Source organism: Prunus persica, chromosome G4, assembly GCF_000346465.2.
Source record: "Prunus persica cultivar Lovell chromosome G4, Prunus_persica_NCBIv2, whole genome shotgun sequence".
Lineage (NCBI taxonomy): Eukaryota > Viridiplantae > Streptophyta > Magnoliopsida > Rosales > Rosaceae > Prunus > Prunus persica.
In genome coordinates, this window is record NC_034012.1 from 11,369,319 (window position 1) to 11,391,341 (window position 22,023).

General features: G+C 36.2%; 1 long non-coding RNA gene and 2 pseudogenes across 3 annotated transcripts; 2 read left to right on the plus strand and 1 right to left on the minus strand.

Annotated features, from left to right (window-relative positions):
- Window positions 2,732-5,321, minus strand: LOC109948436. Of its 3 annotated transcripts, XR_002271064.1 has the most exons (5): window positions 5,015-5,320; window positions 4,820-4,899; window positions 3,817-4,020; window positions 3,657-3,744; window positions 2,732-3,474 (listed from the first exon to the last, which is right to left on the minus strand). It is a non-coding gene; the product is annotated as an uncharacterized LOC109948436 (long non-coding RNA). The 3 variants fall into 3 exon arrangements; XR_002271062.1 differs by having other exon boundaries at window positions 3,657-4,020; window positions 5,015-5,321; XR_002271063.1 differs by lacking the exons at window positions 3,657-3,744; window positions 3,817-4,020 and having other exon boundaries at window positions 5,015-5,302.
- LOC109948865 lies at window positions 7,640-11,451 on the plus strand (annotated as a pseudogene).
- On the plus strand, window positions 19,498-20,685 carry LOC109948612 (annotated as a pseudogene).

A 22,023-nucleotide genomic window follows, 5' to 3' on the forward strand; every position in this document is an offset into this window, starting at 1 on the left:
GAAAATTATTTTCACTGTCTGGCACATATAGATTGAGTGTTTGCATGGGGCCCATGCCACGTGGCTGATGGACCAATGAATGGTGGTTGTGACTGGATGTCTCAGATTGATGGGGGCATGATGAAGCACATCCAGCAATTTTGAAAATAAACTGAACAGGGAGATAGAGGTAATGAGCAAAAGGAATTTAGTGTCGCACTTTTTCTGGTTAAGTAATGCTGCTTAAAGGTTTCTATTTGAGCAATTTGTACGTTATGAGTAATTTTCTGTCAACTCGCTCTTAATTTAGTGATCTAAGGAAAAAACTTTTAATTTAATGATACATTTTTTTTAATGTTAGAAAATGCTGTAAGTTTGAATTCCCTCAACCTGGTTGATAATAAAAGAATAAACATCACAAACATGAGTATTCTTTTTTACTTTTATTATCTAATTCTCATTTCTCTGATCATTTACATTAACTCTACATCCAATTTCTGAAATAAAAACTATGTATCCAAAATTTTTAAAAACGAAGACCTATAGCCTTTCTCAAATTTTATAGGAACAACCACAACAATTTCAGGTCGAAGTGTGTCTATGGACTCTCTCTTTCCCCCACCTGTACTATTTTTTCTAAATCATAATCCAAAATTCCATTTGAAAGTTCTTATAATCCAATCTAACCCTGAAGGAAAAGATTATGGCCAATATTTATTAATTTTTTTTTAGAGAACCTCAACAGTAAGAAGGAAACTTTATTGAAAAGTAGAAAAATTACACCGAGGGCGGCAAACAACCTGGCCCCGACCATTTCACTGTTAGTACCTAGCTATTTTCAATCAGGAATGTTCTAGATTATTCTAATTGAAGAAGAAAAAAAACGTCGGGGTGCAAGATTCGCATGACTCATATGCGTTCTTCCTGCCTGACTATGACCAATCATTCGAATCTTCATCCATTCTAGATGCTTGGTAATAATAAATGAACGTGAGTTCTTGCCATCGTAAGTAAGGCGAGCTCAAGTATTATATATGCCATTTTAATTTAGTTCTCCATTGTTAAAACATATTAAGTTTTTTTATGGGAATAATTAGAATATTATCTGAAGTTGGTGGATATATATATACACACACATATTCATGAAGTTAAGTAGGATATTGGAGAAAGCTAAATCAGTTGGAGTTAGATCTATTATTATTTTTCGGCTGTATCCTACAACCTTTTGAAACTAAAGGGAAAATGTCAAACCTGAAAGTATAATTGGATTAAGGGAAATCATCTATTAGGAAGGGAAACATTTTAACTTTGTTAGTAGAACTGAGGACGCTAAAGTCCAAAGTTGTGATACCCACATCTTGCATGAAGATATTTTACATATTGGTGCCATGACAAAAATTGAATCCACTGTTGTAGCTATATACATGAGGTAACAAACAAATTTATATGATTGCTATTTCATTTTCACAATTCAAATTCAGAACATTGATGACTAACTCTATTTCGTATTTAGGTACCTATATGATTTGTTGAAGAAGTCAAACATGGAAGATTACATCCTAAACAATATGTCAGCTAGCACTCAAGATCACAACCAATCTCTTAATAAGCAACGTCTTCAAGGAACCAATCTCTTGAATCAACGTCTTCAAGCAACGTGGATTGACCCTTGACCCAATGGTGAATACTTCCAAGGTTATTTCTATGAATATAATCCCACTGATCAACTGAATTGAAAGACTCATGCATTCTCATTTGAGAAACCAGCCCTTGACCACTCCCTGTTAAACCCTTTGTCATAGGATCTGCCACCATAGATTGAGTGTGTCAATATGTACAATATTAATGACTGACTTTTTTGACTTCATTCTTTTTTAATCAAAAGATATTTCATTAGAAAACTTTTTTGACTTCATCTTGAACCATAAGAAATTTATATGTCCATGAGCCTTGTGGCTGAAGTTCTCCTGTTATTCCTTGAAAAGAAAACAACAGCTTTATTATCACAATATATCCTCAAAGATCTTTCTATGGAGTCAACTATGCCCAATGAAATTTTGAAGCACAACCTTCCTAGTCGCCTCATAGCAGCCTATAAACTCTGCTTGCATGGTAGAAGTTTCTATAGAGGTTTGCTTTGCGCTTTTCCAGGAAATTGCACCTCCTGCTAGGAGAAAAACATAGCCACTTGTATACTTCCTATAATCTGAGCAGCCCGAAGATACTACCATAAAAGCTCTGGTTCTCTTTCAATACCTTATAACCTTTTTGGCTGCCACCCAATGTGCTTCTCCAGGATTTGCTTGAAACCTATTGAGAACACAGACTTGTGCATACATCACATCCCAGAAGTGAAGCATATGGTTTGTCCTTTGTTCCCTCCCTTCTTGATCAATCTTGGGGCTTTGATCTTTATTCAACTTATCACCTTTTCCTATAGGCAACTCTCCATTTTGAGCAGTGCTCCATATTAAACCTCTTGAGTATCCTGTCAATGTAATTTTTCTGAGATAATCCCAGGACCCTTCAAGACATGTCCCTTATTATTTCTAACACACAATGAGCCAGTTGACATAGTCTAACTTATTTTGATCATCATCAGGTGGGATATATCTGCCATGAAAGTCTGTTATCAATCATTGTTGGGTCTCTACACTGAAATTGAAGAAAGGCTTATAAACAGAGGAAACTTATACCGCATCCACTATGCGAGAGAAGCGGTAAGTCTCAATCAAGGGGAAGGAAAAAATAATGGTGCTAATACACAATTAATTATATAGAAATATGCAATATTATATCTTCTTGTCCTATATAATGTTAAAAATAGATTGAAGATTTACTACATGGCTGGCTTGGTCTGTCAGATGAAAGTTCAAGTTAGAGCTTACTTCCAAGAAGCCAAATGATTCCACCAGAAGTACACACCAACAATGGATGAATATATGTCAGCAGCACTTGACACATCCTACTTTCCGCTAGCAACCATATCCTTTATTGGAATGGGAGATATTGTTACAAAAGACTCCATGGATTGGGTGTTTAGTGACCCTAAGATTGAAAAGGCTGCATCTGTAATAATTGGGAGGCTCATGGATGACATGAAGTCGCATAAGGTACTGATATATATATATATATATATATATATATATATAAGGTTCTATGTTTCTGTAGTTTGAACAAAAGAGAGGACATGTTGCCTCAGCTGTGGAATGCTACATGGAACAATATGATGCCACAGAAGAAGAAGCAACAATCGAACTAAGTAATCAAGTGAGCAATGCATGGAAGGACATAAACGAAATTTGCCTCCGCCCCACCATCTTCCCCATGCCCCTCTTGTTGCGAATTCTGAATCTTGCACGTGCGATTGAAGTTATATACAAGCGTGATGATAGCTTCACTCATGCTGGAATTTTTCTTAAGGATTCTGTAGTTTCTCTGTTTGTTGAACCTGTGTCTCTGTAGTTTGCCTAGAATTTGGACTTGTTCTCTTTGCTATAAATTAAATAAGGATTAGCTATATGCCTGAACAAAAAGGATTAGCTAATAACAATACCTATATGGTCAATGACTATAGAAAGAATCATTAGCACATAACAAAAAAAAATTAATACAAAATGCAACAACATAAATCAGTAGAAAGCCAACCACATTTATGATCAATCTAGTGTTCTTACAACATTTCTCAACTGATCAAATGATGTGCGACAGTCCTATGTGGAGCACCTCCTTGTGCACAATTGACTTATTCGTCTCGGAACATTCCTACAAGATGGTTTTATCAATGATAATTCATCTCTCCTACAAACATAAACTATAAACTTATTAAATATTTACTTTTACTTCTGGAAGACCCCAATATTTTACTAGCATCTTCCACTGCTCTGTGACCACCTGAGGCGGAGTGATGGCTAAGCGTTGTTCATCAGTGTCATATTTATCATACCATTTCTGCTTCAGTCGGCACTTCCAAACCCTCCATCTATTACCAACTACCTTTAGGCAATGGAATCTATATGCCTCAAGGGCATCTGTATTATCCTACAATTATAGCATTTTAATTATCAATCAAACTGAATACACATACATTGTCACAACTTGGAAGGGGAAACGGGCGTGTACCCTGTTTTGGTTAAGAGGGTACACAGTGCCCAGTTGTCTTAGCATGTGAAGAGATATTGTGTGCCTTATTTTAAATATTTTTCTCTCTGTTTTTTATTCTCTCTCTCTCTCTCTCTCTCTCACATGCACCCACCATCACCCTCCCAACTGGCATTTTTGATTCCATTCACATATAGTGCTGAATGGGAATAAGAGAGTCAGGACAAAACAAGTCTAAGATTTCAATCCAATTCACTTTCTTTTTTATATAACTATGGACAAACAAATCAAGTTCCCAACTCAAACCAAATTGTGGTTAAATTCAAAGATTCATTACTATGATAAATCCTAGCCTATTCACACAATTACAAACATAGAAAATTAGGGGCTAAGTTTCATGGTAGTTTCGTGTAAAAGAATAGGGAAACCAAATTCTATACAATACAAAAACTAAATATGATAAATAGGACTAAATAAAATCAACGATTAATCATATACAATACAATACAATATTTTTTTTTTTTTTTTTTTGTAAAGAGGAGATTCTGTAAAAGCCAAACAACATAGGGCCAAAGGCAAGGCATGATACAATCCCAAAGACAGACACTAAGACAATAGAAAATCCATAAACCAAATAGGAAAAGGGAGTAAAACCAAGCAATTCCATAAACCATGATTGGGAAAAGCGTAAAACCAATGAAATACAAAATTGAGAAAAAAATCCACACCAAATACATACCTTGATAATAGGAGGAAACTTTCCCAAAATTTAGAAGTCGTTGATAAAGTTGGAATCGTCTCTTTGAATTGCCTGAAAACCTAGAAATTTTGCAGCAATACATGAAATTCAAAACACAAAAAAATTAGAGAAGCCCAATAGAGAAACTGATAGAGGGAGAGAGAGAAAGAGAATGACGAAGAAAGAGAAACCAACCGATTGTTGTGGTGATCTCTGGCCTTTTTGGGTATCGATTTGGGGCTAAGAGTAATCAGAAGCATAAAGGTATTGATTTAGGTCTATGACAAATCAGAAGATATCGGGTTTTGATTTCGTGCGGGAAACTGAAGTGCCTCCTCAAAATTTTGAGTTTCAATGCTTTGTCTCTCATTCTAAGAGGAGATATACGACGGCAATCAAGTAACGTCGCAAATTTAACACTTCCAAACCTATTTGCGATGTGAGATACGGCGTTACTAATTAAGGTGTCGCAATTATGTTGGTGAGAATCACCCGCGTGTAAAATTACATGTATTTGTGAGGGCCACGTCGACCCTCGTAAATGGGCATTTTTCTTGTAGTGCTCTAATACCCCTGATGAGAAAAATCGTCTCTTTGTATTAGAATGAACCAGTGGTTACAAAATGAAGTATTCTGGTATTTATACCCATGTTAATACAAAGACTGTGTGACTAACTAAGCTGGAATGTAGCTAACTAAATGTACAGAATTAGTTACTAATCCTGAAGAGCTATAATCCGCTGCCGTCCCTAGCATTATTGTTAATAGAATGATAATGCTACAACATGGTTAAAGGTAGTGGACAAAAATACTCTCTTTCCTCTTACTTAAAGTAACGGGAATATGATAAACGAGGATTGAGTATATGAAAATTTCACCCTATGAAAACCACAGGTGCATGCATGGTAATTAAAACTCTTTTCAAATCAATCATAAATGTTTGGTAAAAAAATTAGAGATTAAGAGAAAGAAGGCGATATGAATTTTTGTTTTGAGTGGAAGAAAGTACTTTTTTTAGGAAAAGTATACTGTTAGAAAGAAGGATGTGATATATACTGTTGTTATTTGGTTAAATCTTTCCTTTTTATTTTGGGAGCCGATTTCCCCACTCCTATTTTCTGTACTTACACTTCCTTTTGCTTTTAAATACTTTTTAATCAATTTTGTTCATTCTCTTTCATATTCTATCATTATCCTACATTAATTTCTTTTTTACTTCACTTTTATATTATTTCTTTTTCTTTATACTTAATTTTCTAACTTACACTGCATTTTCAGTATTAAAGGGAAGAAAAAAAAACTTACTTTTTTTGTCAATTAAAAGAAGAAAAAAAATACTAAAAATGGAGTGCAGTGGTGCCACTTGCACCATGTTAAGGCCGCCCCTTTTAATATCCTTTTCATGCATGTTTTCAGCGTGGGAGGCAAAGGCCTGTCATGACAGCATGTTTACAAAATATCGATCGAATTATTGATGGGTTAATTCTCAGTTAACGTTGGATAATATTATTTCAGTAAAAAACCACTATAGTTTTTAGTTTTTGTGGATTTGGATTTTGGCCTACCACAGCAACAGCCTGCAATACCGGAGAAGCTATATAGCTAGAGTCTTTTGGTTATTTACTTACTTTGCTGTGAGAGGAGAAAGAATTTTGTGGGTTGCGAAAGGGATCGGTGGGTATGAGGATCGCAGATTGGGAGATTGGAAGAGAGAGAGGAGACGGTGGTAAGTTGGAATAGTGAGAGAACGGTGTTTATGTTGCCAAATCAAAATTACGGCTAGTCCCCTTGTTACAAAAAAAGAAAAAGAAAAAGATCTAAAACCCTTTTCTCTTCTCTCCTATCTTTCTCCCAGCTATCTTTCTCTCCTCTCCTACCTCTTCTCTCCTATCTTTCTCCCAGCTCAATTTCAAATAAGTTTATAGGTTTTCAACAAAAAAGAGAAAAAAGATAATTTATGTTTATTTAATGGCAATTTTGACGGAATGAAGCCGTAACGTTTATATTAAAAAAAGGTCAAGGGGATTCTAGCAAAGAAAATCGCAGCAAATTAAGGATCCAAATCCCTTTGTAAATCCCTCTTTATGGAGATTAATATATACATGCATAAATTCTCAAATAATTTGGTATCAAAGGGTGCCAACTTAATTGGTCTGATAGATTATATGTGGTTGAGTTGGGGACAATATCCATAATATTGGTAGTAGTAGACCGATGATATACACCGTCTCGACGTTCATATATGAGTTGAACCTAAGACATATCCTCCAATCAAATATGGCACCTTTCCTTCATATATATTGTGGTTATTTTGCACAAAATTGATGAGTACGTTAATTTAAGAGTGTTACTATTTCCACCCACTTGTCTTATTTCCCCACTCACTTTATCTTTAAAATTTTAAAAACAAATTTACCCCTTTGTAAAATGACTTCTAAGGACTTAGGGAAAAAATCTCAACACACCTTTAGCCTCCACAGCCTCCACAGCCTCCGCAGCCTTCAACGTCTTATCAATGTTCTCATGTGCTTTCAGGATAAAATTTGTATGTACTATATTCAAACAAACCCAATAAGAAAATATGAACAAAGGATTAAAATTGTGAAAGAAATTCAAAATCCCAACACTTCCTGAGAGATCGTTTAATTTCTGTTGGGATTCATGTTTAACACATGTTGGATATCTTCCAGCTGTGCCATCTATAGTTATATAGCTAGGTTAGAGAGGGTGAGGGAGAGACAAATACAGACGCTTTCACTATAAATAGGTAAGAACCATAGCTCTTCAACTCACACCAATCCTTGAGCAATTAAGATTATTATTCTCTACCTTCGATCTCTTCCAGATTCTAAACTAGCAATACAATGTCTGTTCAAGTTTCACTTGCATCGGCTCAACCTCAAACCCCTAAGGCCACTCCTGATGATGTTAATCGACGTTGTGCTAATTTTTCTCCGAGCATGTGGGGCTATCATTTTCTGTCATATGCTTCTGTGGTAGGCTAATACTATATATACTTCGTATCTGCAACAATTATTTTGAATAGTCTTATTATCACAAAACGTCCTTAAGGTTTACGAAACTATTAGATTACATCTTTAAAGTGTAATCACAAATGGTCCCTGCCGGTAGGGACCATTTGTAATCATGCATACTAACCTTGAGGACCACGAATGACACAAAAAAACATTAAGGCTGCAATCTGATAATTTCGTAAACCTTGGAGACGTTTTGTGATAATAAGCCTTTTGAATATGTATATATATATTTTATGAACAAGGGGGGAATAAATATGTACATTTTCATTACTAGAGATTCATGGTTTAAATTTGCATGCACCATGCTGAAGTTCCAATCTTTTTAATGGCCTTTCAATCTGTTTTGTAGGAAACAAACATCAAAGCTAAGCAACGTGCCCAAGAACTGAAGGAAAAAGTGAAGATGATCATAATGACTCCAGTTAAAAAGCCTTCACAAAAATTGGACTTGATTCATGACATCCAGCGCTTAGGTGTCTCTCACCATTTTGAAAATGAGATTGAGGAACTTCTGCAGCAAATTCACACCAGTTCCCATTGCAGTACTGAGTCTGGGGACCAAGAAACTGATAATGAGCTTTACACTGCAGCGCTCCGATTTCGATTACTCAGACAACAAGGTTATAATATTTCATGCGGTACGTAGCCCTCATGGTTTGTTTTATAATTATGGATAATTTTCTTCCTCTGATCATGGTTTGTTTTAAAAATGCCTCATCATGCAGATATATTCAATAATTTCAAGGACAGTGATGGGAAATTTAAGGAATCTCTGGTGAATGATGTAGTAGGACTTTTAAGCTTGTACGAAGCCACACATCTTAGGATCCACGGAGAGGATATACTTGATGCGAGGCCTTAACCTTCACCACCACTCATCTTGAATCCGCAACGCACCGTTTAAGCCCCATACTTTCGAAACAAGTCACTCATGCCATGTACCAGCCATTCTGGAAGGGCTTGCCAAGGCTAGAAACAAGGCATTACCTGTCTCTCTATCAGGAACGCGATTCACAGAACGAGACTCTCCTGAATTTCGCAAAGCTGGATTTCAATCTACTGCAACAAGTTCATCAAAGAGAACTAAGTGAAATTTCAAGGTTAATGTATTATATATTGTCAATCAGTTTTAATCTCCTATTTACATTAGCATAATGTAATTAATTCATGCAGGTGGTGGAAGGACTTAGACTTTGTAAACAAGCTACCTTTTGCAAGAGACAGAGTAGTTGAGAGCTACTTTTGGGCATCGGGAGTACACTTTGAGCCTCAATATTACTTTGCTAGGATAACACTATGCAAAGTTATTGCTTTGATAACCATCCTTAATGACATCTATGATGTGTACGGCACACATGAGGAACTAGAGCTCTTTACTGAAGCTGTTGAAAGGTTCAAAATAATAGCCTTTATTTTGTTAGTATTAGTATTTTGAAAAGATAAAAACCTCTGTGATTGAGGAAATTTTACAGATGACACTCCAAAAGGGTCATCATGCACTCATCCAAAATAATTATGAAAAGACAACTTTTTTTGAGTATCTGAATATCATCTTATCATCTTATATTATCTTTATTTATTTGGTGGGACATCTCTATCATAAATAAAGACATGCATAGTCTCATATCATCTTATATTATCTTTATTTGTATGATAAGGTGGGACATCTCTGCTATGGATCATCTGCCAGAGTACATGAAAGTTTGCTATCAAGCACTATTGGATGTTTACGTTGAAATTGAAGAAAATCTTGCAAATGAGGGAAACTTATATAGCATCCACTACGCAAGAGAAGCAGTGAGCCTCATGAATTAATAATTTCGTGCCCATAATATTATGCCATTACCAATTAAAGTTTTTTTTTAATTATTAATAAATATAAATATTTTTTTTAAAAAAATATTAGTAAGTCAATCTAAATGCAATAAATATGTTCATTTCATAATATATTTTTTTAACTAAGGGCATTTTTTGATATTTTGAATATTTTATCATTCTCTATCTTTCTCTTTTTATAAATAGATTATATATATTGGGTAAACAACTTTTTTTTTTTGGTCATTGGTTTTGCATGAAATTTCAATTTGGTCACTGGGCTTAAACTTTTTTTATTTTTTATATAATGATGAAATTGAATTTTTGTGTAAAACTCAGTGAATAAAAATGTTTTTTCCCCTACTTTTTGTTTGTGTGATGAAATTATAGAGAGATTAGAGATTAATTACATGGTTTGGTCTTTCAGATAAAGTCCTAGTTAGAGCTTACTTCCGAAAAGCCAAATGGTTCCATCAGAAATACACACCAACAATGGATGACTACATGTCGGCAGCGCTTAATGCATCCAACTTCACGTTGGCAACCACATCCTTTGTTGGAATGGGAGATATTGCTACCAAATACTCCATGGATTGGGTGTTCGACGACCCTAAGATGGTAAAGGCTGCATCATTAATTGGTAGAATCATGAATGACATGAAATCCCGCCAGGTACTTTTATATATCAAAAGTACCAAGTAAAATAACAGTAGTTTATTTGAATTATAGAGAACTGGAGATAGATCTCAAAACCAAACTTTTTAACTTCAGGTAGATCCAAAAATTCAACCAAAAGTTGGGTTTAGTTCACACATTTGTTGTTGTTGATCTAAGTCTTTTGCCTCGTACATGTATAAGATAAGATTACTTTTTAAAAAAAATTCTAATCTAGACATTTTGTTTTTTTCGTTTCTTAATTATTTGAATTGTCCCCATAACCTACCCCTTTCAAGCCTTAACCTTCATGTCTATATTCATGCAGTTTGAGCAAAAGAGAGGACATGTTGCCTCAGCTGTGGAATGCTACATGAAAGAATATGGTGCCACAGAAGAAGAAGCAAATATCGAACTAAGCAAGCAAGTGAATAATGCATGGAAGGACATAAACGAAACGTGCATCCAGAACACCACCATCCCCATGCCCCTGTTACTGCGAATTTTGAATCTTGCACGTGTGGTTGAAGTTTTATACAAGCATGGTGATGGCTTTACTCATGCTGGAATTTTTCTCAAGGATTCTGAAGTTTCTCTGTTTGTAGAACCTGTGCCCCTGTAGGCCTAGAATTTGAACTTGTCCTCTGTTGGAGCATAAAATTTCTGGTCCTCCAACAAGTAATCTTATGTCCATGTTGAGAAGCCGATCACCGTACTTCGCTTGCCACAAATGAGAGAGAAGGGAGTACCTGCAAGAGAACACGCAGATGCCCAAATCAGTGTTTGTTTATAAATATCATAGTAGTATCAGAATATCCCTTACCCAAGTCCTGTAGTAAAATAAGGAGCCAGTCTTCCATGATTGGAACCATTGTTTGAATTAATTATTAGTTTGGTGTTTCTGTTTGCTCTTGATGCTATGAATGAAATAAAATTTGTTTAACCTTTTAGCATATACTTGTAATGGGAGTTGTAGGGAGGGACTTGTAGTGGAAGTTCCATTGTAAGCCAAATTAATTACCAAATTAGTTAGTAGAGTGAGAATCTGGTTGTATTTATTATATCATTAAGAGGTAAATAGCTTAGTTGATACACAGTTCTTTACATGGGCCCGGATCCACTGCAATTCTTCTCTTTGATAAACTTGGTCACGTATCTCTTGCATGAGTTTCCCAATTGACTCATGTTCCATACCTATACAATTTATGAAGGTATGGTAAAAATACCCATTTTCTCTTTCGTGGTCATAGACTCATAGGCTTTATCTAAGCATCAAGCGTCACCAACCATTGACAAAACCACATACAAAATAAAGTAAATTTAGATTTTAATCACAAAAAAAAACTTTTATTTTTGGAAAAAGTCAAAACTTTTTCAAAAAAGACAGAAAAACCTCTCAACTTTTAAATCAAAAACATGCAAATGTAAATAATTCCTTAGAAAATCCAAAAATAAATAAGGGTCATTTTGTCCATTCTGGCTTCTTTTAAAAAATTTCTCTCCTCTGGCCTTTTAAGACACATGTATATAGTATAATACATGGGAGAGGGGTGAGGGGTTGGGGAGTTGGGTGCTGCGGGATGGTGTTATAGGGAGAGGTGGTTGTGTGCCACGGCAACAATTTAATAGGCTTTTTAATGGAATCGAACAACATGGAACTTGAAGTACGAATTTGTAGGACTATTCTTGATTAAAAAAAGCCTCAACGACGAAAGATAGTTCGTGAATATAATGGATGTTTTGTGATAAAAACCTAGCATAATAAGTACATAAGAGAGGTCACAAGGTCTCAAGGATCATGCATTCAAAAAAAAACTCGAATTCTAAATCATTTAACCACTAATTTAATAATTGTCATTTTAATATTTTCTTTATAAAGAGAAAAGGTCGTACATGAAATGAAAAGAAAATAAGTCAAAGAACAAAAAAGGTGTTATAAAAATAACCTGGAATATGTATGAATATTGAGCTGCACGTAAAGTAGATGAGACACAGCATTTAACGAGGTTCGGCTATGCCCACGTCCTCGGAGAGCAGCAGCAGTAACTTTTTCACTATATAAAGTAATAGGGCTACAACTTTAGAGTTTACAATATGTGAGGCTCACTGAATTTTCTCTCTCTTTCCTCTTCTATCTTTCCTCCTCTTTTTCCTCTTCTTTCCTCTTCTCCTTTTCCTTTCTTCTTTTCTCCTCTCTTTTCTCTTCTCCCCTTTCTTTCTTTTCTCCATTGGTCACTCTTCCCATTGCAAGTGATATGCCTATTTATAGGCTAAGGTTTTGGTAAAATACAGGGAAGGGAAGGTTCCTGGAAGATGCAAGGAAACTTCCTGAATTGATAAATACAGGGAAGGAAAGTTCCTGGAAGATGCAAGGAAACTTCCTCTGTGGGCTCCACCTTCAAACTTTTACAACACTCCCCTTTGGAGACCACAAATGATATGGAATATGCCTCGTTAAAAACCTTGCCAGTAAAAACCTAGTAGGACAAAAACTGGTCGAAGGGAAAAAGAGTACATAATCACGTGTAACATAAAATTCTGTGTATATTGACGCGCGTGCGACACTGCCTCGTTAAAACCTTGCCAGGGAAAACCCAGTGGGATAAAAACCTGGACGAAGGAAAAAGAGTACAGTGTGTAAGGGTCTGTATTGACAGCACGCTCCCCCTGATGCTTGGCAAAATATCTTTAAGCCATACTGTTGATCATCTGTCTGAATATCATAGTTGACACTGCTGCTGTGAGTCAATAGTGTATGAAGGTCTTTATTAATACCATGCTCCCCCTGATGAATATCTCCCCCTGAAAACTTCATGACTAGCTTTTTCCAGTAAGCGACCATAGAGATTTCCTGAGTCCGCATATCTTAGAACATTTGGGCTATTTATAAGTTCACTAAAAAATATGCCCGTATATGGTGTTATGCTTAGATAGCATCAAATATGCCTCACATCATCCCAAAATGATGGTGATGGAGTTGAGCCCTATCTGGAAAATATGATGTCCGGTCCAATATACTTCCGGAAAATCATTAAAGTGTCCAACGGATAATCCTCATAAAAATACTTTAATACTTTCTTAGTATAAGCAAGAATTTCATTGGCATAATGCTCGATCGAGACAAATATTTCATGAATTCTGCAGAAGCTTTAATGTGTTGCAATCACATTATAATCAATGTACTCACTGAGGTAATTTATGCATATTAATATTGAGTACAAATTTTGTGCTTCAAGCACATGTCCTTTAGGGACTTGCTCTATGCAATATCAATCCTCTCAACGGATTTTGGTTAAAAGGGATTAAACTTTATGACACATTATATAGCTTTTACCTAGCTATTTATACATCTTTAGGAAATCGCTTCTGGCGATATGCTCTGTGCATTAATAACCTTTAAAGATAATATGTTGGTCTCCGTAATTGTGTAATAAGGGGGGGCACAATTGAATCTGTAAATATGGAGAAAACCCAACATTCCTTGTTTCTGCCAGAAACAGTGTGTCATACAAAGTAGGTATATTCCCTTTTATTCCGAACACCCAAGTATAACTTTCAGTATTAACAAATTTTGGGGTTCGTATTGTGGGTTTGTTCTTTCACGTTCATTCTCATTTATAATGGAATTACCTCGTTCCATTTTTGGCCAATGATATTGTCGACATTTAATAATTGAACGTGGTTCCAATCAACACAGCCCATTGATGATTTGAGTAGCTACTCCAAAACCAAAAATTGTCATTCATTAATTCATGATCCCACCATTCTCATGTGCATGCGCATGCATCAATTATAAACATTTCTTTGCTTTTGGGTACCCAAGCCACTTCATGGGGCTTTTATTATGTGAGAATGTGGATTATAACCTCCAATTAATGGAGCGTTATTTTACAGTAGGGCGTGGATAATCTCTATTTAGAGAGTTGGAACATTTAGAACCCATATATCTGTCATGTTGCAGGCATGCCACAGATTAATACATACATGTCAATTAATTTTTGGGACTTTAACCCATATGATGGGACTTTAACCCATATAATTTGCTACGCATTAGGCGTGCATAATATCAATATTGACATGTCAAAGGATTGTCCTTTCGGGACTTCAATCCATATCATTTGCTACGCAATAGGCGTGCATCATATTGATCACTGCTATACCCATATTCTGTTCTTATGGGACTTTAATCTGTGCAGTGTATTATCAATGTATCCAACTTGCAATCTGTAAAATTTGCGTTAATAATTCATGGATACATACAAGCCATTCTTTTGGAACGGACTTATCTCCCCATTTGGTTACCTTTCAAGATAAAATATCAAATAGGTATATAAGCATAAAATAACACAAGTATTGCTTACATCCTTAGGTGGGAGAAACTTTTCTCAAGTATCATTCAAGCTCATATCAGCCTAGTAAATATAATGTAGCGCTTGATGGTCTAGTTATATCCTGCAAGAGCAAAAATCACAATTCTCTTCTCTGTCAAAAACAAATAACTCTCAGAGTTAGGATCACTACATGGATTCATTCTTCAGATGTTCATTCTAAAGAAATAAAATCTCTTACGAACAGAGAGTTATAAAAAGAGAAAAAATGCAAAAAGATTGTGATATTGATTGCAAGGTAAGGTAAGCAATCAAGGAAGGAAGCTGGTGGGAGCAAACAACAAGCTCTCATTTCTCCTAGTCTAGAAAGACCTCAGGAGATTGGAGCATAAGGTCACCTTCACAGTTCCCTAATGTAGCGGAAACATGATCAGGGATAGTCTTGCTTCCTGAATGTATGATCAGAGATAGTCTTGCTTCTTAGGCATATTAAGTGCTCACTGATAAGAAAAACAAGTAGATATCGCATCACTAGGTATGGAGAAAACTGGATGTCTTTTGCAAAGAAAATTTCGTTAGTAACACATTTATACACAAATACAATGAATAGGTAGAACTGGTGAATTTCAAATTAACCATAGGAAAATTGCGAGATTCTCGGGATACTTTTGAAAAAGTAGTTCCGTGAAATCCGTAAAGCAAGATCGGCTTTGAAAATAATACTTTGAAAAACGCCGAAAGTGCCGACAGGCATTATTAGAGGCCACGTGAAGTTTTGGACTCTGGGAAAGAAAAAGATAATATGGGGATTCGAGAAGATATTGGGGTCTTGAAAAGTTGCCACATTTTCATCTATAGATATTGCCTTTGCAAACTGCGTTTCAACTCAATTTCCTTCATTTTCCGAACCTTTAGTTTTTCTAAGACTTTCTTCGAAACCTTCTTAAAAAAAATGGCTTCCTCTTCTTCCTGCCCAAATTATTTCAATTTAAATGATGCTCCCACAACAACCAGTGACGCCCAAGTTTGGCGTCCATCCTTTGTATCCAAAAATCGTCATCTCACAGTTAATGATTCTGTGATGATGAATGATGTTACTGCTGTCATAGTAGCTAGGAATTTCATTATTCCGATGGATGAAATGATGTTGACAGGGAGATCAGAGGAAGAGGATATTGATGACTCAATGGCTTTTAGCATTCAGAGTGCTGTTTCTGTTTCTAACATGGCTGATCGTTTGCGTGCCAGAGCAAACGAGGTTGAGAGGTTAGCTACTGAAAATTCGTCTCTCCAAAGAATGCTTCATGAGTCTCAACAGGAGGTTGAGAAATTTAAAGGAGAGAATAATGCCTTGTTGAAACTGGTGAGTTCGTACTCTGTTGATACACTGAGAAGGCTAGACATGCTGCAGGTCTCCAATGAAAGAATTTTGGGAGACCACGAGAAGCTCATGGCTAAGCTTAAGAGGCGCCGTCATCTTCCTGCAGAGCCTTCCAGAACATAATGTAATTTTTTTTTTATAGATTTCACAGGGCCTGCACCTTCATTGCAGGTGAAAAAATCTATCTGTTATATGTTCCTGTTATAATAATTGTGCATATTCTTAAACTTGCACCTGTGGTTTTTACGTCTTTTCAAAATGACGATTTGGAACCTTGTGCCTTATAGGTTCAAATAACCACATCGACTCTCCCAAATTTCATATTTCAACGTATGGTAGCCCGGAACTTATGGCCTGGGCACAAACTCAGAATTTATTTGCCCTTTCCAAATGGACATGAAATATGAATTGAGTAAAAGCCATGAAATATCGCAATATAGTAGTGAAGAGCATTAACTACTATATACCCACAACTTCAAGTTTAGGATCTCTCATATATTTGGATCCATGGGCTTCCGGCCCAGATATAACAAAATATGTAGGGAGTCTCAATTCATTATTTGAGGTTTATATTAATATTATCCATTTCGCGGTGTATTCTTAACAACCGGAATTCACAAAATATATTTCTTCCTTGAGGTGTCGATTATAACAAAATCGAACTTTAAATTCATCATCTTCTTATGCCAAAGAAATATGTGGCATACCACAATTTGCAATAATACCTCAAGGGTTGTCCATTTAATTGTTGGAACTTCAGGTTCTCAACACTGTTAAATTTTGAACTTCAGGCCAAAGCCACATATTCTCATGGTATGGACATTTTTACAATTTTCTGTACATATTTCGGGATTTCAAGCCCTTACATAATTGTCCATATTTTGAGGAACTTCTGGCATCTCATTTAATTGCACATCCATGAGTTTAAGGGACTGCAGGTTCCCTTTTGTATATAGTGACGGTTTACCCAAAATGGTTAATATTTATGCATACGTCACTATTCATGTGAATAGTACTATTCATCAAGTCATGAATACATATCTATTCATCTGCCAGTACAGTTATCATCAATGTGTACGGCACCATGAACCAATACGGTACTGTTACATCATTAAGGAACTCTAGGTCTTTATTTACATGTCGGGATCAAGGACCTTTAAGTCCAATCACATGTTTACAAATACAGTACCGGAGAGACTGCCAGCTCTCATATCATCATCAAGGATCTTCAAGTCCTGATGTAATTGTATGATGAGGATCAAGGAACTTCTGGTCCTGATCTGCATACTGGAAAAACTCATCATACAGCACAATTAATCCATAAAATAAATTGCTAATAAATAAATTACTGGTATGGACGATAAACCCGCACCACACTTTAAATAAATGTAAATGTGCGGTAAATTAAATTCATAAAATTAAGGTGCTTGTATGGGCATTAATTCTGCTCCATATATTTAAATAAAAGTAAAGGCGTGGACGATAAACCCGCACCACCCTTTTAAATAAATGTAAATGTGCGGTAAATTAAATTCATAAATTAAATTGCTTGCTGTATGGACGTTAATCCCGCACCATACTTTAAATAAAATTAAATGTGCGGTAAAGTAAATTGTGCTTTTATGGGCACTAATTCTGCTCCATACATTTAAATAAAAGCAAAGGCGTGGACGATAAACCCGCACCACCCTTTTAAATAAATACTGTTGTATGGGTAATAAACCTACACCATACAGTAAATAAATGTGGGGTTAAAACCACCACCGAATAAAATAAGAAAAAGGTTAGTATTAGTAACGGTCTCCCACTGATAATATGTTTAGTATTACCAAGGGTCCATTTTTGTTAGTGGTTAGTAGTATAGATAATAGTGCAACACAAAAATTATACCTGAGAGCTTCTCGTGCTGATAACGTGTTATAAAAATAACCTGGAATATGTATGAATATTGAGCTGCACGTAAAGTAGATGAGACACAGCATTTAACGAGGTTCGGCTATGCCTACGTCCTCGGAGAGCAGCAGCAGTAACTTTTTCACTATATAAAGTAATAGGGCTACAACTTTAGAGTTTACAATATGTGAGGCTCACTGAATTTTCTCTCTCTTTCCTCTTCTATCTTTCCTCCTCTTTTTCCTCTTCTTTCCTCTTCTCCTTTTCCTTTCTTCTTTTCTCCTCTCTTTTCTCTTCTCCCCTTTCTTTCTTTTCTCCATTGGTCACTCTTCCCATTGCAAGTGATATGCCTATTTATAGGCTAAGATTTTGGTAAAATACAGGGAAGGGAAGGGTGATCACATGTGCTCTCACCTTCCTGAATTGATAAATACAGGCAAGGAAAGTCGGCTAAGTTTCCTAAATACTTCCTGAATTGATAAATACAGGGAAAGAAAGTTCCTGGAAGATGCAAGGAAACTTCCTCTGTGGGCTCCACCTTCAAACTTTTACAACAAAAGGCCATTATTTCTGATTGTAGTAGTAGCTTTACTGGTTTTTTTTTGTTTTTTTATTTTTTAATTTTTTATAAACCTTTCGCTCTCAAAGGTTAATCTTGCCATTATCACCTATTTCTTAAAAAGTGAGTACCGGGCCTGGGGTAGAGCTCCATTTTGAGGACTTTTGTAACTTGTCCGAAAGTTTTGTGACGCTGCTTTTGTACCTTTGTATACGACAATATTGAATTCTACTTTGTTTTTATTTCTTTTAAGAATGAATTCCCATCCTTTTCTTTATTTAAATAATTACTTCCAACCAGCCCTCACACCACCAAATCGACCCAACTACCCACAATCTTATCGTTTGAAGCAAAAAAATTAAGGGATAGTACTTTTTTGCTATCTTCAATCAATAACACAATGACATGTGAAAAAATTATCCTACCTGTCATTACGTTATTGGTCCGAGATAGCAAAACGTGCTATCCCCGTTACATGAAAGTTTCGCTCTGTTCGAAAGGCTCGACGACAACTTACAAGCAGGGACGATCCCTAAAAGGGACTAACTTGGGCTATAGCCCAGGTGATTACTTAGACTGAGTTATTCTTGATTTGCATGGATGAAAGAGTTTTATATATATGATGTATTTTATTTTGGTTTTCTAACTTTCCCGTATAGAGCAGATTTCACACACATACCCCCACAATGCAAAACATATATGCTTACAAATAAATGTTTGAACTGGTATTTCAAGTACAACACTTTTTGAACACACAACAGACAAAAAAACCTGCTATGAATTGATAAAATTGATATTGGACACACCTTCAGTGTATGGTAGGAAAGACCATATATTATAAGGTTTTTACAAGTAAGAGAGGAGGATTCAAACATGAGACCACTAGTTAGCAAGTCAAGGTCTTTTTCTACTAGGCCAGCCCCTATTGGCATATAAGTTTATAAACTTATAAATGAAAAGTTGAATAAGAGGGAAATTAGGTACCTGAGGCATGTAAGAGCAAACTTTCAATGCCTGATGAGGCAAAGTTTAGAGAGAAGAGAGAGCATCAACCATTATGGTATGACAATTATCCTCCCAAAGTCAAGATTCGCATCTTCCAAGTCTTCAATGTTTGTCGACATTTGTGGAAGACATAAACAGGCCTCTATCAACCACCAGGGTTCTTAGCTTTATGTCCTTTTCCACAAAAAGACAGTCTTAAGTACTATTTTTTCAAACTCAGACTTTAGAATTATTATTTTGGTACCACCGGTTCTTATCTTTATGCCCTTTTCCACACAATGTCCCTCGATAGAAAAGGACTATTAGCAAATTTAGCATTATTATTTTGGTGCGTATACTGTTTGGCCTGACAATTGATTACTTTACAATTTACATGGGTGATTGGAGATTGTTAGTATTGCTGAAAGCAATACATACTGTTTGTCTCTCCGATTCCGGTTGCTTAGGCAACAAGGTTATAAGGTTTCATGCGGTTAGTCTGCGGTCACGCGTTTGTTTATAATTCTAGCTAGATTAATTAATTCTAATTTCTTCCTCTAATCTTGTAATAATATTAATGCATGTGCTGATGGGGCTAGCAGACATGTTCAACAAATTCAAAGACGAGGACGGGAGGTTTGAGGAGACACTTGTGAGTGATGTAGTAGGGCTGCTAAGCTTGTACGAAGCCACACATCTCAGGATGCATGGAGAGGATTTACTAGATGAAGCGCTTGCCTTCACCACCACACATCTAACTACGGTGGTTGAAACGCAGCGTTTAAGCCCCTCACTTGCGAAACAAGTAACTCATGCCTTGTACCAACCATTCTGGAAGGGCTTCACAAGGCTGGAAGCAAGGATTTACTTGTCCATCTATGAGGAGGAAGGCCACTCACAAAATGAAACTCTCCCAACTTAGTGCAGCAAGTCCATCAGAAAGAACTAAGTGAAATTACAAGGTTAATTAACTACATTAAGTGAAATGCTAATTAATTCAAAGTTAATGATTATTAATTGTAATTAATTGAGATTTATTCAGGTTGTGGAAGGACTTGGACTTTGTAAACAAGCTGCCCTTTGCAAGAGACAGAATAGTTGAGAGCTACTTTTGGGCTTTGGGAGTTTACTTTGAGCCTGAATATTACTTTGCTAGGATGATATTGGCCAAAGTTATTGCTTTGATAACCAAATGGTTATTGAAATCCATATAAACCGAATTAATTTTTTTTTTAATTTAATTATTGCAAGAAGTTTTAGCTAAATACTGAATAATGATCATCAGTTTGACACAAGTCTTATTAACTTATTTTAATCATCAGGTGGTACCTCTTGTTAGAGTATAAAGGGTTTAATGTGTAGATGGTGACAAGTGTCATAATCTAGGCCATAGAAAGAGATATAAGCTCTCTCTTATATACTGGAACGATGTACAGAAATGAATAATCTGAAAAAGCTAATAATAATACAATACAATATTTTATCAAATTCTCCTTTATTATATTTTCTTAAGCTCTGTTAACACATCTTAGCCACAACCTGTCGATAGAAAAGGACTATTAGCAATTTAGCATTATTATTTTGGTACCACCGGTTCTTAGCTTTATGCCCTTTTCCACACAATGTCGATAGAAAAGGACTATTAGCAATTTAGCATTATTATTTTGGTGCGTATACTGTTTGGCCTGACAATTGATTACTTTACAATTTACATGGGTGATTGGAGATTGTTTAGCCTACGTCAGGAGACGTGTCGATGAGAGTGGCCTGTTTGGCCTACATCCGGAGACGTGCCGATGAGAGTGGCCCATTTGGCCTACGTCAGGAGACGTGTCGATGAGAGTGGCCTGTTTGGCCTACGCTCGAAGACGTGTCGATGAGTGTGGCCTGTTTGGCCTACATCCGGTGACGTGTCGATGAGTGTGACCCGTCTGGCCTACGTCCGGAGACGTGTCGATGAGTGTGGCCCGTTTGGCCTACGTCCGAAGACGTGTCGATGAGTGTGACCCGTCTGGCCTACGTCCGGAGACGTGTCGATGAGTGTGGCCCTTTTGGCCTACGTCCGAAGACGTGTCGATGAGGGTGACCCATTTGGCATACGTCAGGAGACGTATTGATGAGAGTGGCCAGTTTGGCCTACGTCAGGAGACGTGTCAACGATAGTGGCCTGTTTGGCATACGTCCGGAGACGTGTTGATGAGAATGGCCCGTTTGGCCTACGTCAGGAGACGTGTCAATGAGAGTGGCCCGTTTGACCTATGCCCGGAGACGTGTCGATGAGTGTGATCAGTTTGGCCTACGTTCGGAGACGTGTCGATGAGATAAATATGTACATAAATTAATCTTTTAGTTAATTAATTTCTTTTTCTAGTATATATGATAAATTCTGAGGTAAATATGTACAAATAATTCCTTTCTACAGTCTTCCAAACTTGAGCCTAAATAACAGTTTTTTTAAAACTAAAAAATGTATCGTTTAGGCTTATAAACTGGCTCGATCCAAACTGCCATATTGTTTCTAGATTAGTTTCTCTAACTTGTATTTATATATA